Raw genomic sequence first — 19,089 nt, forward strand, 5'->3', positions numbered from 1 at the left:
CAATGAGATATTACTTCACACCCACTAAAATGGCTAAAATTAAAAAGATTGATATCCCGGGCTTCCCTGGTGGTGCAGTGGTTGAGAGTCCGCCTGCTGATTCAGGGAACACGGGTTCATGCCCTGGTCCAGGAAGATCCCACATGCCACGGAGCGGCTGGGCCCGTGAGCCATGGCTGCTGAGCCTGCGAGACTGGAGCCTGTGCTCCGCAACGGGAGAGGCCACAACAGTGAGAGGCCCGCGTATCGGGAAAAAAAAAAAAAAGATTGATATCCCTAAACATTGGGCAGGTATGTGAGCCACTGGAACTCTCATGCATTGCTGTGGGAATGTAAGATGGAAACTATTGGAAACTATTTGGAAACTATTGGGCAGTTTTTTATCAACTTAAGCTATTTGGCATTTTCTTATAAATTTAAACATATTCCTATGCTATCACCCTCCAACTCCACATTTAGGTAATTACCAAGAGAAATGAAAATGTACATCCATACAAAGTATGTAACTGTTTAGAGCAGCTTTATGCATAATAGCCAAAAATGGAAAACAACCCAAATGACCATCAACAGGAGAATGGACTAACAAATCGTGAGATATCCATGCAGTGGAAAGTTACTCAACAATTAAAAAAAAAGTATTTGTGTGTACAGATATACACAAAACATGAATAAATCTCAAAAACATTAAGTTGAGCAAAAAAGCCAGACAGAAAAGGGTACATACCAAATGAATTTATTTATTTAAAATTCAATAACACGCAAAACTAACCTATGATGATAGAAAACCAGAACAGCGGTTGCTTCCGGCAGGTAAGGATTAACTGAAAGGGATCACAAGGGAACTTTTGAGGTGATAGAAACATTCTCTACCTTGATTGACTACTGGCTATATAAGGCTATACACTTTTCAAAACTCATTGAATTGTACATTAAAAATCTGTGTTTTATGGTATGTAACATTTACTTCAAGAAACAAAAATCACTGCAGAATTTTCAAAAAACTTGGCAAGCCAATTTTTAAATTTATATGGAGAAGCAAAGCATACAAATAGTCAAGACACTGTTGAAGAAGGAGGAAGGGAATAAGTTAGGAAAACACTAAAATCAAAACGTCATAAATCCACTGTAATTTTCAAATGTAGTATTTATAAACGAGTAGCTAAATTAACTGATGGAATAGAGAGGCCCAAAGCAGAGCCACACACAGATGGAAACTTGATTTATGCCAGAGATGACATCAAAAATCACTGAAACAGATTATTCAATGACTAGTACTGAAAGAATTGGCTATTCAAATGGAAATAAAATTGGATCCTTATCTTAATACAGACACACAAAAAATAAACTCCAAACTGACTGAAGATTTAAATATGAAGGGCAAAACTTCAAAACTTTTAGAAAAACATATAGGAGAATACTTTTATGACCTCATGTTAGGAAAGAACTTTTCAAACAAAATATACCAATAAACCTGACAAATTAAAATTTTAAATTTCTGTTCATCAAAAGACATCAAAAGCAGAGTGGGGAAACAAAAGCCACAAAATGAATGATAAAACAAGGATAAACAGAATTTGTGAAGCACTCTTACGAAACTGTAAGAAAAAAAGATAACCATCACCCCCTAAAAAAATGGACAGAAAGCAAATAAACATTTCAGAGAAGAAAAAATTACAAAACAAATAAACAACAAAGAAAAACACAAAGGAAAGATGTCCTACCTCATTAGTAGCACTATTAGCTCTTCGTTTTTCATTTATTATAGAAGGGGGTGGGTGATGCTTTAAAAAAGTAGAGATGCACAAAATTATGTGGTAACACAAAATAAACAAGTGTTAAAATCAACATTCAGCCATATCTAAGACCAAACTCTTAGGTCACCACCACAGATTGAACTTCTCAGATGTCAGAATCTTGGGATTTTACCCCAAAAGTAGTTTTTACTATAATTTATCATTAAAACCACTAGTAAAAATTTTTAAATTTGACATAATATAGGAAAATCAGTTCCTCAATACTGTCAGCTGATGGATTGATCCTGAGTTCACCATACACTTCATACACTTCATCTGTTATACTAAATAGATTCACTCTTTCAACTGAGGTTGGTAGATGGACATATTTAGGAGTTCCTCATTTTTGTTTAACACTGTCTTCCTTTATTCTATATATTCTTTGTTATGTCTAGATGAAAGATGATCTATTACAGATGTTGTACATGATTTGGGCTGTTTTCCCACCTTGTCAAATTTAACAAGGCAAACTTAACATTTTACTTTTTATCCATCCTTCAAGATGTGAAGAATTTCTAAAGAGAACTTTTTCCTGAAAGACTCATGGCCTAAACAGAATTAAATAACTAAACAATACTGTACAATAAGAATAGTTTTAAAGGTAATTTTCATTAATATTTGAATACTAATACAACTTCAAAGATTAATTCTAATCTCTATGCTATGATTTCTATTATTCTTTCTTGTATTATTTAAATTTTATAAATATTCACTGGCTCTAAGAAGATATAATATTCTTCCTAAAGTTATCTAGCTAACATATTCTATCTTAATATTAATCTTTATTTTATATCTATTTCCTTATACATTTATTATTTGAAATATTCTGATTATTTTTGTATATAAAATAATTTCTACAATCGTCAATTATTGTTGCATTTTACTCTTGCAATATCATTTACGTTTATACTTCAACAGATCAATAGACTGTCAACATTTAGAATCTACAGAGATGTTTTTCATCCCAAACTACATATAGAATGTAATCTGTTTGAAAGTGAATATCCAGGTAGTAGAGTAAATCTGAATTATATGCCTTGCTCTTGTTGTTGGCATTGTTATGCTGATTCAACATGGTTTAACTCATATGACCACATTGCTGAATGTTTAGGGATGACAGCTGAAGTAGACATTTGTCTAGTCATCATTCCAAAAGCCTTAGCCTGAACCAAAGACAAAAATGTTGGCCAAATATTTTAGCTAACACCAAACTATGGTGCATCCCTAAAAGGAAGTATGTAACCAAACATCTGTCTCCTACAGAGAACCTTATATCCCATATCCACATAGATATATTTAGAAATTCTTTATCTCCAAACTAAATTTTCCCAGATACAAAAACACAGAGATGGGATATAAAGATGCTCAATGGATTGTGTTATGGTTGTTCTTGTTCTTGTTGATAATGGTGACTTCTTATCCATAACCCTCTGCCACTTATAAAACTTCATAGCAGCCTCTCACCACACATAGCATATCCCATGCTCAGTGTACTTCTCCCACGGTGATAGCACTGCTTCAGAATAGAGTGGACAAAGTAGACTTCTTGGTGAATTCTGAATAAAAGACTAAAAACAAGATTATTTAAGGCATAAAAGGTATCGCTATAAATAGGAATCATTTGGCTAGAAGCAAAATGGTAAAAATAGAAGGAGAAGAGGAAAAGAAAAAACATGTTCACAATAGTTTAGCTCAGTTTGTGCACTATTCTAAAGCGAACAAACTTCCACTTGTATCAATGGAGACATGAGAATTAACTCAGAGAATAGATCATGCACAATAAAAAGAAAAAAGAAAAAAAAAACCACCCTAACGAATGATTTGCCTTGAACCTTCAGACCTCACCCATTTTCAAATTGCCCAACCCTAACAGAGAAGCAAGAATATGATTCAAACATTTTGGTCTCAGGGGGCTTCAGATTCCGAAAAATTATTGATGACCCCAAAGAGATTTCATTTATGTAGGCTATATATATTCATACTTACCATATTAGAAATTGAAAAAGAATTTTTTTTAAATAAATTTATTTATATTTCTGGCTGCGTTGGGTCTTCGTTGCTGTGCGCGGGCTTTCTCTGGTTGCAGCGAATGGGGGCTGCTCTTCGTTGCGGTGCACGGGCTTCTCATTGCAGTGGCTTCTCTTGCTGCAGAGCATGGGACCTAGGCGTGTGGGCTTCAGTAGTTGTGGCGCATGGGCTCAGTAATTGTGGTTCGTGGGCTCTAGAGCTCAGGCTCAGTAGTGGTGCACGGGCTTAGCTGCTCCGCGGCATGTGGGATCTTCCCCAGCCAGGGCTCAAACCCGTGTCCCCTGCATTGGCAGGTGGATTCTTAACCACTGCGCCACCAGGGAAGCCCTGAAATAGAAATTTTTAAAATGTTTATTTTAAACGTTTTAATAAATCCATTACACTTTAACACAAGTGGTATGCTTTTATGAAAATAACTGCATTTTCCAAAATAAAAAATTTAGTGAGAAGTGTTTTAAATTTTTGCAAGTATCTTTAATGTCTGGCTTAATAAAACACAATTGGATTCTCATATCTGCTTCTAAATTCAATCTATAAGCAATATATTGCTTTGAACTATTATAAAGAAAATCCAACCTCACACAGATGTGCAGTTGGAAAAGGGTGGAGTATTTCACATTCTTCTCAGATAATTGTGTGTATTCTTCTTTGATACTATACCAAAATTTAACAAATGGTAATTTCATAAAAGTTGGAGGATTGACACTACTCGACTTCAAGTCTTACTTTAGAGTAATCAAGACAGTATGGTATTGGCAAGATAACAGACAAATTAGATCATTAAGACAGAATAGAGCACCCAGAAATAAACCCATATAAATATAGTCAACTGATCTCTGACAAAGCAGTAAAGGCAATACAATGGAGCAAAAATCATCTTTTCAACAAAGGTGCTGAACTAACTGGGCATCCAAATGCAAAAAGATTAATCTAGACCCAAATTCATACTCTTCACAAAAATTAACTCAAAATGGATTATAGACCTAAATGTAAAATGCAAAACTAACTCCTAGAACATAACATAGGAGAAAACCCAGATGACCTTGGGTATGATGATGACTTTTTAGATACAATAGCAAAGGCATGATCCATGAAAGAAAGAATTGCTAAGCAGAATTTCCTTAAAATTAAAAACTGCTGTTCTGCAAAAGACAACATCAAGAGAATGGGAAGTCACAGACTGGGAGAAAATATTTGCAAAAGACACATCTGATGAAGGAGTGTTATCCAAAATATACAGAGAGCACTTAAAACTCAACAATAAGAAAACAAACAACATAATTTTAAAATGGGCCAAAGAGATACCTCACCAAAGAAGATACACAGAAGGAAAATAAACATATGAAAAGATATTACACATCATATGTCATCAGGAAAATGCAAATTAAAAAACAAATTGGATACCACTATAACTATTTGGTCATTCCTGGCCAAAATCCAGAAAAACGATAACACTAAATGCCAGTGGGGATGTAGAGCAACAGGAATTCTCATCTATTGTTGGTGGGAATGGAAAATGGCACAGCTACTTTGGAAGACAGTTGGCAATTGCCTACAAAACTAAACATACTCTTGTCATACCACCCAGCAGTCATACTTCTTGGTATGTGGAGTTGAAAACTTATGTCCACGCAAAAACCTGCACATAAGTGTTTATAGCAGCTTTATTCATAATTGCCAAAACTTGGAAGCAAGCAGGATGTCATTCAGTAGGTAAATGGTTAAATAAACTAGGGTACATCCAGACAGTGGAATACTGTTCAGCACTAAAAAAAAAAATGAACTATCGGGCCTCCCTGGTGGCGCAGTGGTTGAGAGTCCGCCTGCCGATGCAGGGGACGCGGGTTCACGCCCCGGTCCGGGAAGATCCCACGTGCCGCAGAGCGGCTGGGCCCGTGAGCCACGGCCGCTGAGCCTGCGCGTCCAGAGCCTGTGCTCTGCAGCGGGAGAGGCTGCAACCGTGAGAGGCCCGCGTACCGCAAAAAAAAAAAAAAAAAAAAAAAGAACTATCAAGCCATGAAAAGACATGGAGTAATAGTAAATGCATATTTCTACGGGAAAGAAGTCAATGTGAAAAGGCTATATACTGTAGGATTCCAAATATATAACATTCTGGAAAAGGAAAAACCACGGAGACAGCAAAAAGATCAGTGATTGCCAGGGGTTAAGGGTGGGGAGAGGGATGAATAGGCGGAGCACAGAGGATTTTTAAGGCAGTGAAAATACACTGTATGATATAATAATGGTGGATCCACTTCATTATACATTTGTCCAAGCCCACAGAATATACAACAGCAAGAGTGAACCCTGGATATGAACAACAGACTTTGGGTGATAACAATGTGTCAATGTAGATTCATCCATTGTAACAAATGTACCACTCTAGCAGGGGATGTTGATACTGGGGGTCTATGCATGTGTGGAGGCAGGGGGTATAGAAATCTCTGTACCTTTCTCTCAGTTTCGTTGTCAATTTAAACTGCTCTAAATATATATATATATATATTTTTTTTTAATTTTTAAATTTAACAAAGAAAACAAAACAGTGGAAGGCTACACACAAATCTAACAAAAGTGGGTCTGGGTAATAGGGAAAACAGAGACATGAATGAAAGCTAGACTTGGAAACGTATACTTTAGCAGATTCTTAAATTTTGTGTCACAAAAATTATGTATTGCCAACTCATAACAAAATAAAATAACAATTATATAATATAATCTTTTTTATAATCACACAGATATAATAGAACAAAATATTAATGACACTCATCTCTTTGTGATTTTTTTGGTCATTTACTTGATTTTTCTCTTTGTTTACTTATTTGTACTTTGTGAGTTTTCTACAATAAATATGTATTATCTGTGTAATTTTAAGTAGTTTCAAAAGCTTATCATCCCACTTCCCCAAATTAATGGAGAATAATTTCAGTAGTATCTCAGTATAAGCACTTTGAGCAACCTCAGGAATGCTTATGAATACCTGGCTCCCCAAAGTAAATTTTCCCTATATATGTTCTGCTGAAGATCCTGTCGATGAAGAGTACTCAGTACGAACTTTAAAAGAGCAAACTACTTATTATTTTCCAACTACCAAATGCATTTTAAAAAATTTTTATTTTTTCTTTATTTTCATTTTTTATTTGTTGAAGTATAACAGTATCATGTTAGTTTCAGGTATACAACACAGTGATTCAGATATATGTATATTCAGATATATATACATATCTATAATAGATATATATATTCAGACTCTCTTCCCTTATAGGTTATTACAAAATATTGAGTACAGTTCCCTGTGCTACACAGTAGGTCCTTGTTGGTTATCTATTTTATATATAATAGTGTGCATATGTTAATCCCAACCTCCTAATTTATCCCTCACCCCACCTCATTTTCCCCTTTGGTAACCAACAGTTTGTTTTCTATGTCTGTGAGTCTATTTCTATTTTGGAAATAATTTAATTTGTATCTTTGTTTTTTTAATATATTCCACATATAAGTGATCATTGTTTGAAATTTTACACCAATCTACTTTCTTTCCCAGAAACCAATTTCACTACTTAATATTTAGTTAATGGGTGAAAGTTGCCTTATCTGTCCATTCACATTTATTTTTGTGTTGAAAGATCAAACAGAACTATGTCATCTTCACAGACTCCCCTAGAACATGTTCTATCGACAGCCTCATCTTTACTGCTTAAACTCGTTCGGATTCTCTTCCACTACTTGTCCATTCATAAAGATGAAAAGCGTAAAGCTATTTTAGTAGAAATATTGATTTGAAATTTAAAACTGTTGAGAATAAATTGCTTGTTTAAGAAAAGCTGGAGGGGGAACAGCAAACTAGGGTGTTCTGTGTAAATAAGCACTGTTAGGCCGTGCCATTCTTATAATTTCTGTGAACAGATAATGTGCGATCAAGTGTAATTCTCTGAACCTCGGCTGCCAAGAATAAGGAAAGCTGCGACACAGTATTGTCATAGTCAATGTCTAGCAACAACTTAACTTTGTGGCACATACTTAATACTAGCACGTTCATTGTTCTCCCTCCTTGTCCACTAGATACACTGGCAAATAAACATGTTGCCATAGGAAGGTCACAAAATGCTTTCAGAAAATGTCTGCAACATACTCTAAAGGAAACAAAGGGAGCCTTTCATCAGGTCCAATAAGCAATGATCCAATATCCTTCAACAAACACTGCTCCAGCTCCCAAAAATCTGGTCTGTCAGTGTGCAGGAAGGATTCTCCCATCAAGTGTTAAAGGAGCCCTTATCAAGGAATGACCTGAGTTCTTCTTAGTGCGTCCTTCAGTGAAGAGATAAACACTTGTCTCCAAAGGACTTCCTAGAACTCTGCACAGTGTGGGTAAGAGAAGGCTGAAAAAGTACAGCCTCCTTTAAAAGAAAAACAAGTCATGCTGTGCAACATTTTAAGCGTAAGAGTGGTAATTCATATGCTGGTGAATGCCATTAATCTGGAAGTTTTCAGCAACTACTAAATACATTCATTTCTTTGTTAGATATTCCACCTAAGTGAATGTTACTAATTACAGAAGCCATTATCTCAAAGCAGTTTTTTTTCCATTCTAAACATGTGCAAAGAGTCTATCACATCACATTATCATTTTTTAAATAAAGAGTATTATAAACATAATTTCACTCTTTAAATCTATGGAGACTCATGTAAAGTCCTATGAAGCAAGGATTGAGGGGTGTAAGGCTGTCTGTTCCTATACGCTACATGCCACTGATGGCTGTGCTGTGTTTTCATAGTTTTTCTGTCAACTGTTTGCATTCCTCTCTTTTCCCTGCTATTTGTTATTAATTCAACTTACTAACAGTATGTGCTGCCTCTTTTTCAGACACTGGGTGAGACCTGAATGGTAGCGCTCAACTTCTCTTACAGATCCCAGTGTGCTCTGGGCAGGTCTTTGGTGTTCAGAAGCTTTTGTCAGTTACTTCCAGGCTTAAGACAAAATATGTTATAGGTTAAATCTGACTTCTGGAAAAGTGGTGGATTAATTTAATATAGTTCCAGAATTTTTTTAACTGTTTCAACATTCTAACGTGCATATTGTCACAAAAGACAACACTATAGTTAAGTCAAAATTCTATGGCTTGGGAACTTCCCTTGTGGTCCAGTGGCTGGGACTCCGTGCTCCCAATGCAGGGGGCCTGGGTTCAATCCCTGGTCAGGGAACTAGATCCCACATGCCACAACTAAGAGTTTGCATGCTGCAACTAAAGATCCTGTATGCCACAACTAAGACCTCCCAAGTAAATAAATAAACATTTTTTAAAAAAAAATTCTATGGCATGAAAAAAACAAAACAAACAAAACCAAAATGAAACAAAATTCTATGGCATAATCTTCTCAAGGTTGTCACTGTTTTCAAAATGATGAACTCAGGTTCCCAAAGCACATACCTCAGAACACAGGATATTCATAGGTGATATAGTGAGAAGTACTACTTAGAACCAGCTCTGGGGCCTCTACCCTAGGCACTCCCCATCACCCTCAGTGCTCTGGGCTTCCTCAGGACCAGGAGGGTAGACTTTGGATGAAGAGACTGTGGTGTCCACAAACATGCAAGCAAAACTTCTCCTGGGGTGGGAAGAGAAGTGGGAAAGAGACTCAGAAAGCAGAGAACCAGGGCACAAAATGCCAAGGAATCCAAAAATTCTAAATGAAAGTCTGCATTCCAGGTCATTTTGTAGGTATGTCAGTCAAGGTAAGAACATGGAACACATTTTAACAATTTGTTAGCTTAATGTATAGCTCTTAAATATATTGGCATACGATATATAGGTGCTTATTTGTACTTATGTTTCAGCAAGGCAAATAATTGATACACTGTAATTTCTACAAATTCTGTGAAAGCAGAGAAACTTCTTACCTTGTTCACTGCTATAGCTCCAGGACCGAACACATAACCGATGATGAAAAAGGTACCCGAGGGTTTAAAAAAAAAAAAAAAGTTTGAGAAATGCTACCTTTTGCAGTCTCCTTTGGAGGATTAACTGTGCAAATTAGCATTTTAAAGGCTTTGAGAAGCTACAGTCTTAAGCAAGCCCTGCCCACCTCCCCACCCCCCCAACCCTCTACCCCTCCACCCCACACACACACACACCTCCCCACCCCCCGGAGACCTTCTCACATCTACTTTATGGTAGAAGTCTTTTAGGAATTGATCAAATTGATGACATATATCTACCAGCCCACTTTGGGAGCAAGTCAAGACACCTAGAATGGACATAATTTACCCTCAAATATGGTCCCAGATACAATCCAAACATTACAAAAAGCTAAGAAATATACTGGATACTCTTGAAGGAAATAAATATAAGATTTTCTTTTTCATGAACAAATCAAGAATTTAATGATAGCAAAAAAAATAATCTTTTCCTGAAATTTTTCTACCTGAGAATAGACAGTTTAGAGAGGGATGCAGAGAGAAAAAGTAACAAAGCTATCATATTAAATTCAAGGTGAGAATAAACATCCTATAAATTTTAATACTCATTCAACACCTCATTTATTAATTTAAAGTGTAATTTATCTGTTGTCACTAATCTGGATTCAAATGCTGACCAATTCAGCACTTTTAGTTTAAGCATGAAGATCTATTGCAATTAATACCGATGCTGATTATGATTAACACTTGGCATCAGAGCAAGGCAGAGTGGGAAACTTACATTATAGACTTTTAGTTTAACCTGGAACTACAGAAAAAAGTGGGGATGTATATTAGGACTATTTCAGAGACAAGTCAATATATCCTATTCAAACTAACTTAACTACATAAAAGGAGTTACTGCCTGATGTAACTGGGAAGCATATGGAGGCCATTGACCTTGGAAATAACTGAATTAAGGAATTCAACTCACTCCTCTCTCCTCTGTTCTTCTGCTTCTTTGCCCCTTTCCCTCTCCCCTCTCCTCATGTCTCTTACTCTTTCACACAGCTCCAAGTTATAGCATCACAGCTCAGAAACCCCAAAGGACAGAGCACTTCAACTTTCGGTATATAAAAACTCAGGGAAAGAAGTCTCATTGGCCAGGCTTGGGTCACATGTTCCATTAGATCAACTGCTAAGACCTAGACAGGTATGCCACTGCTTGACATCAATGACATCATGGGGTGAGATAAATCAACACATGGCAGGTAGTCTTACCAGAAGAGGGGAAAGGAATACAGAACTTCAGTTGTCCCAGGCAGAGTGTAATTCACAACACTCTTCAAGTGTCTATGAAGGAGGATGAGAAAGATCATTAAGAATTAACTTCTAGGGCTTCCCTGGTGGCGCAGTGGTTGAGAGTCTGCCTGCCGATGCAGGGGACACGGGTCCGTGCCCCAGTCTGGGAGGATCCCAAATGCCACAGAGCGGCTGGGCTCGTGGGCCATGGCCGCTGAGCCTGCACGTCCAGAGCCTGTGCTCCACAACAGGAGAAGCCGCAACAGTGAGAGGCCCGCATACCGCAAAAAAAAAAAAAAAAAAAAAAAGAATTAACTTCTAAAAAATAAAATTAGATTTAAAAAAATAGGATAAAGATGTGATACATATATATACAATGGAATATTACTCAGCCATAAAAAGGAACAAAATTGGGTCATTTGTAGAGACGTGGATGGACCTAGAGACTGCCATACAGAGTGAAGTAAGTCAGAAAGAGAAAAACAAATATCGTATATTAACGCATATATGTAGAATCTAGAAAAATGGTACAGATAAACTTATTTGCAAAGCAGAAATAGAGACACAGATGTAGAGAACAAACGTATGGATACCAAGCAGGGAAGGGGTGGGTGGGATGAACTGGGAGATTGGGATTGACATATATACACTACTATGTGTAAAATAGACAACTAATGAGAACCAGCTGTATACCACAGGGAACTCTACTCAATGTTCTGTGGTGACCTAAATGGGAAGGAAATCCAAAAAAAGGGGATATATGTATACGTATAGATGATTCACTTTGCTAAACAGTAGAAAGTAACACAACATTATAAATCAACTATACTCCAATTAAAAATGAAATTTAAAAAAGAAGGGAATTATCTTCTAGTCAAGAGGTCAACAAGGCAAGTCAGGGCAATAGGGAAGAGACAGCTTCAGAGACAGAGGCACACACAACAGCTACCCCTTCCTAGTTATGCTACGGAGACAGAATAGACTAGTTTCTTGTCATGGTCTCTTGGAGTTCAGCCTAAGAGAAAAATGAAAAACTGCTTTGAAAATAATTGTAATGAAGGTGCAAGTACAGAGATTGACATTGGTAATTATTTATTTTGCTTCTACGTTATCCTAATTTCTTATGAGGTCATTATCGGACGAAAAGGCACATAATAAAAGCACCTTCTACCCGAATTCCAGCACAAGCTATTGCTAATTCGCTATGTGACCTTGGATAAGTCGCTTCACCTCTTTGTTCCTATAATATAAGAAGTTTGGACTAAATCATCTCTCAAACTTCTTTTGACTATAACATTTTATTATTATGTGGAAGTCTTTTTACAAAGCTTTAGCTACTGTGCTTCAAAAATATAGGGCACAGGGGCTTCCCTGGTGGCGCAGTGGTTGAGAGTCTGCCTGCCGATGCAGTGGACACGGGTTCGTGCCCCAGTCTGGGAAGATCCCACATGCCACGGAGCGGCTGGGCCCATGAGCCACGGCTGCTGAGCCTGCGCGTCCGGAGCCTGTGCTCCGCAATGGGAGAGGCCCCAACAGTGAGAGGCCCACGTACCAGGAAAAAAATATATATATATTATATATATATATATATATATATATATATATGGCACAATAAATCCAAACTCTTTTGTTAGTGCTTGCTGGTTCTCTTCCCCTTGAGTCCTTCTCACAGGATGAATTTGAAACTTTTCAGTTTACCAATGTGCTTCTTATATATACTAAGACTTTAAGCTCAGCTCTAAAATCAAAATGCTAGTATTAAAAACAAAAAGAATCACTTTCATTTAACATTTTCACAGAAAATTTTTAGCTATTAAAATTTAGCTATATAATTAAAATTTAAATAACCATTGTAATGTAAAATAGATTTCAGATAAAATCTATCCTAAGGAAAAGACGGAAGAGAGGTTTAAGGGAGAGATTGAATAAGAGGAATAGGATGTATGGGGAGGGAGAGGAAGCAAGTAAGAAGTGAAGGAAGGAGAGAAATAAATTGTTTAGCTTTAGGTAATGGGAACAGCCTTTGGAAACCAAAAGCTCAGTTAAAACTGTCATTTGAATTTGAAAAATACAATCAAGGAAGGCAACTTTTATCATCCTTTATATCACACATAATGTCTACTAAATCTCCCAGACAATAAACACAGATCAAATTATCTTTATTATATACACTCTTCACCTTCCTCCCCAACCTCCCAATACAATACAAAAGTCACAGGCAGCTGACTTAGCCGCCAGCCACCTACACTGTGGGCTGGGCTGCGTGCATTAAGGAGTCTGAGATGCAAATGACCAATTCTAGTCTGTAGATCATGCTTGACATTGCACTAAGCAGTAGGGTTCTTCCTGCTTTTCCTTCAAGGGATAAAATTTTGCTTTCACACTGGGTGAACCAACTTCAGAGTGCCCTTTCTCAGGACTTCCTATTATGTGAGTACAATAAACATTTCTTATTATTAAAACTGTCAAAGTTGACTTCAGAGACAGTGGTCACTTGAGTATATGACCACTCAAAACTGTAACCTATAAGAATTGGGGGATTTAAAAGGAGCTTTGTATGGATAACATGCCCAGACTAAGGACCCTACAAGGGCTGTAGTCCACGGGTGTAAATAAACTGAATGTCTGGAAATACCCAGGTTAGCTGCATATAAATATGCAAAAAAATTCTGAACATATAGAACATGTTCAAATGTCTTATTACTTTGATAAGCACCACCTCTGCTTTCCATGCCCAGAAGGGTGGCTACAATGGACTGGAGCAGAGCTCCCAGCACCTTGAGGAACCTCAGATCTCTCATCTCTATACAAATTCTTGCAGGTTCCTAGGTCTGCTGAGTATCTTTTTAAAGCCTTGCTCTACCTCTGTACTCTCATACTTACAGCTCAGTAAACAGTGTTATCGCTTACTTCAATAAGTGGGCTTATCGAGCATTTGAAGGATAACTGAAGGTTTGAGCCTCTACCCATCCCGGCAACAGCAAAGGGGGAGTTAATTAAAAGCTTAACTAATTTTCCTCACCCACATGGCCTTTTCTTGTGGCCTGGCTCCCAGCCAAGTCCTGAAGGGAAGCCAAAGCTGCCAAAGCCAGCTCCCCAGCTGCTGGGAAATGTGAGGCTCAGATTATTACATAGTGGCCAGATTACTATATGTTAAAAGCAAATAAAAAATAGATTTTTAATAGATAACTGACGCTTACTGACATGTTATCATTTTCTTAAGTTTATTAGCAGTATGAGGTTCTCATCACGCAAAACCACCACTCTTCACATCCACAATTGTTAAAGCATGCAGTGGCTGTTTCTCGCCCCAAAACATTTTCCCCAGATATTGAACTGACATGTTTTGCAAATAATAAAGGTGAAACCATCTTTGAAGCAGTAGCACAAAAAATACAATCATACAGCTCCACAAAGAGAGTAAAAGAGAAACTTTGCCCAGTTGGCGACGTATTAAATCTCTCAAAGCTGTGTTGATTCTAAAAATAAAACCATTTTAACATTTTTGTAAAATAAAGAAAGGAAAATCTTTTCTAGTTCTAATATTCTGCTTTCTAGAAACCAAAAGAAATGATCGATTCTCATTAAAGGGATAGGGGATGGAGTATTGTTTTCACTGAGCCAAGAATGTTTACAGTAAATGTGGATAAACCTAAAATTCTTGAGCAAATATATGTATCAAAAAGCATGTTAAGGACTTCCCTGGTGGCACAGTGGTTAAGAATCCACCTACCAATGCAGGGGACACTGGTTCGAGCCCTGGTCCGGGAAGATCCCACATGCCGTGGAGCAACTAAGCCCATGCACCACAACTACTGAACCTGCGCTCTAGAACCCACGAGCCACAACTACTGAGCCCGTGCGCCACAACTACTGAAGGCCGCACGCCTAGAGCCCATGCTCCACAACAAGAGAAGCCACCGTAGTGAGAAGCCTGCGCACTGCAACCAAGAGTAGCCCCCGCTCGCTGCAACTAGAGAGAGCACGCGCAGCAAAGAAGACCCAACACAGCCAAAATAAAATTAATTAGTTAATTATTTTTTTTAAAAAAGTATGTTAGTTGAAATGGCAAAGGCGTACAAAGTTCAATGGCAAAACAGAATCTTTCCTTGAACCTCCATGACAACTATCTCATTTCTCCACTTGACCTTAGCAAATAATTATAGTTTCACATAAGCTAAAATAGGCTCCAAAGAAAGGAAATTCTTCACCCTAACTGTGTCACTTCAGGGTGTGTGCTGCAGGGGTGAAGGGAAGAGTGGGTTGGTATAAACCGCTATCTGATAAAATGTAAATTGCTGCTCCAGCTTCCCTCCTGCCACAGCACGTGGGACTTGACTCCACGGCTCTCACCATTTGCTCATCATCTTCTTCAGGTGTCTCTCTCCCCACAGATCCATGAACTTTTCAAAGATAAAATATGTCTTTTATCCCCAGCATCTTTCAAAATACCTGAAACTCAAAGTTTGTTAGTAATGATTTCAATGTTCAATTTACTCATTAATATAGTAATTCCAGGAATCTTGGTTTAAAAAATCATATAAAGGGGAAAACAAGGTCTCATATCTCACTCAAACCATAAATTTAATAGCAGAATTCCCTAAATGACAAGTACTTCCATAATACACCTATAACCACAGGTTCATATATAAAGCCCAAGAAGTGTAAAGGAAACTAGAGAAAAATACTCTGTTCATTTCCTTTCTATGCGTCTGTTAATGGAATCATATTTTGAACTACCTTCATTCTCTACACGTTGAACTCCTGCCTACCTGGAACATCAGATACGTGTGTCTCATTCCCTGGTTATCGACCTCCTAGATACCAGACATTTGTTTCTGATACCTGGTTCTACACTATAACCATTTAGGATAGCATAGAATGTGAATTATTTCATCTTCAATTTTCTCAAGAAACATAAGATGAATTTCCACCTAAAATACTAGTTTTAAAAAAATACATTTTATGTGATTAATACAAAAACCTGATTATTGAAACTAGAAATGACTTTCTCAGCATATCAAATTATCTCTTTTATCCTTTTCAAGATTATCCTGGAGACAATAGATAAGCATCTTCAAATACTGTATACATCAATAGTATTAACAAATAATTCCCTGAGGTAGTATATAACGATTACTATTTTCTTCATTTTGTAGATAAAGCAATTGAGAGAAACAAGATTATTTTCCCAACTTCTCAAAAAACTAGAAAATGTAACATTAACACACCAAACCCTCTGGTTATCACGGATCCTATTCACCTCCCTCCAAAAAGGATTTGAAGTTATACACCGTCAATGGAAAGAAAGAGAACTAATGTTTTCTGAGTACCTAAAATGTGCTGAACGCTGTGCTAATAACCAGATAATAATTAAAACAATGAAGAAAATAGTGTTGGTCTCATTTTACACATGAGAAGACTAAGACACAGAGGGGTGTTTCTTCCAGGATCACATGGCTAGGAAGTATTACCATCCAAATTTGTTCATAATTTGAACCCAGGTCTTTCCAACACCAAGGCTGATACCATTTCCTCTATAGTATTCTAACACAGGTATAATTAAACCAGAAGCACATAATCCCAAATGAATAAACAAATAAATAAATAAAAGACAAACCGTGAAAAAAGCAAGCTATAAAAGGCTGGAGAAAGAGAAGATAAATACATATTCCCAAAATACACATATTGAAAAAAACCTATTGCATTTTAACCCAAATCTTAGGTCTGCATTGTGATCCAAGGCAAAGAGGGAAATCAGAGGGGTAGCAGCTCTTATTTATGTAATAAAAAGAAGACTGTCAGTCTATCAAGAAGGAGAAACAGCTTACAAGTTCTAAGAGGGACTTCTTATGTATGTCACAAACTGGACCTCATACAGTAGAATCCATTTTCTCCGTAGCAGTTATCCAAAGATCCGGAGGTGTCATTCACGTACCTGTTTCTTCACAGATCCACTTCCGTAACCAGGTACAGGCAAACCAAAAATAAGGTGCTGATAGCACAATTGAAGAAAAACAATAATGTCCCCATACAAAGCTCTAACTTCCTCAGATCATTCGATCTGAGTCTTTCTTTCTCATCCCACATTTATTAGCAAAACACCTTTCTGATAACAAGTAAGAATGGGCCTGCTGCCTCTGCCAGAACTACTGGTCATTCTTTAAGTCATTTAGCCCGTCAATCAATCAGTCAGTCAACAAATATTTATTGAGTGCCCATCGTGTGCCAAGTACTGTGCTCGGTACAAATGAGCTCGACAGATCTTGTCCACTTTGAGGAAGTTGACTCTTTCGTGGAGGAAACAGTTTACCTAGTCACTCAAATACTTATATTCAAACTCCAGTACTTGTTACGAAGACATTACAAAGTGCCAGGAGAATAAAGCAGAAACTTACACACCATTGTAAAGCAATTATACTCCAATAAAGATGTTAAATAAATAAATAAAATGAAAAATAAATAAATAAAGTGCTATGAGAGCCAGTAATAGGAACATGATCTAGCTTAGAGCAGAGGCAGGGAACAGGTTTAAGAAATGCATCCCTCCCTGAGTTGAGTTCGGTGCTCCATGAAGGTATTTTACCTCACCCAGCTGCCCGAGCTGCTTAAACTTTATTACCAGAAGCTCTTTCCCTAAGCCCAGTACTATCACTGGCTCAACTATGGCAGGGTGGTAAAGAATTACTTTCAACATCATGAGTTTTCATTCACATTGAAAGGTGATATTTACATTCATTACCAATCCTTCAACAACCAGAGTGATCTGGAAAAGGAGATGCAGAAAATGAATCCATACAAGATTGATATAGGCTTAGTATAGTCCCACAGACCAAATCAACACAATACAGTGCATCTGGGAGCTTTCCGGGCTCAGGAAAAAGAACTGTTGTTTGACATTGACATGACAGACTATGACGATGTGAGGAGACATTGTAGTTGTGCAGACATGTGTTCTAAGTGCTGGACCCTCATGACGATGGCCACACACATCATCAACCGAGAACTGAAGGAGGACTTTGGATTTAAACATCATCTCTGGGTATATTCTGGAAGGAGAGATGTTCATTTTTGGGTCTGTGATGAATCAGTTAGAAAACTGTCCTCTGCAGTACGTTCTGGGATATTTGAATCTTGTAAAGGGTGGTCAGGACGTTAAAAAGAAAGTTCATCTAAGTAACAAAAATTCACCCTTTTGTCAGAAAATCTATAAGCATAATGAAAAATACTTTGAAGAATATGCTTTGGTTGATTAAGATATTCTTGAGAATAAAGAAAGCTGGGATAAGATTTTAACCCTTGTTCCTGAAACAATGCATGATGAACTTCAGCAAAGCTTCCAAAAGCATCACAATTCACTTCAGCATTGGGAGCATTTGAAGAAAGCAGCCAGCAGGTATCAGAATAACAGCAAAAATGACCCTGGCTTGAGTGGGAGATCATGCTCCAGTACTGTTTTCCACAACTGGATATCAATGTTAGCAAAGGAATCAATCCTTTATTGAAGAGCCCTTTCAGTGTTCATCCTAAAACAGGTTGCATTTCTGTGCCTACTGATTTACAGAAAGTGGATCAGTTTGATCCATTTACTGTCCCAATCGTAAGTTCCATTTGCCATGAATTGGATGCTAATTCCACTAATGAAGAAGAAAAAGAGAATGGGACTGAAACTGATATCAAACATAGAACCAGAGATTATAAGAAGACCAGTCTAGCTCCTTTTGTAGAAGTTTTTGAGCAGTTTCTTGAAAACCTGGATAAATCTCAAAAAGGAGAACTTCTCAAGAAGAGTGATTTATAAAAAGACTTCTGAAAATAACTACTCCCTTTATACCAATGTGGCTATCTTCTACCTTTAACCAAGAATCAAATACTTCAAGAGCCATTTAACAAATACAGCAGAACTAAAAGAAAAATGCATCCCTGAAAAATGACATATGAGCTGAGATCTGACTTGCTTTCTGATTAGTCATCATGTGTACAGTGTTACCTTAGAGACCAAGAATTAAGTATACAAAGAAGCCTAACATTCACAACTCTGAAGAAGTTTAAATTCAATTACACAGAAAA

General features: G+C 37.2%; 1 pseudogene; it reads left to right on the forward strand.

The window, feature by feature from the left end:
* Positions 1-17,590: 17,590 nt before the first annotated feature.
* Positions 17,591-18,832, forward strand: LOC115864518 (DNA primase small subunit pseudogene; annotated as a pseudogene).
* The last annotated feature ends 257 nt before the right edge of the window (positions 18,833-19,089 follow it).

Source organism: Globicephala melas, chromosome 5 (assembly GCF_963455315.2).
Source record: "Globicephala melas chromosome 5, mGloMel1.2, whole genome shotgun sequence".
NCBI lineage: Eukaryota > Metazoa > Chordata > Mammalia > Artiodactyla > Delphinidae > Globicephala > Globicephala melas.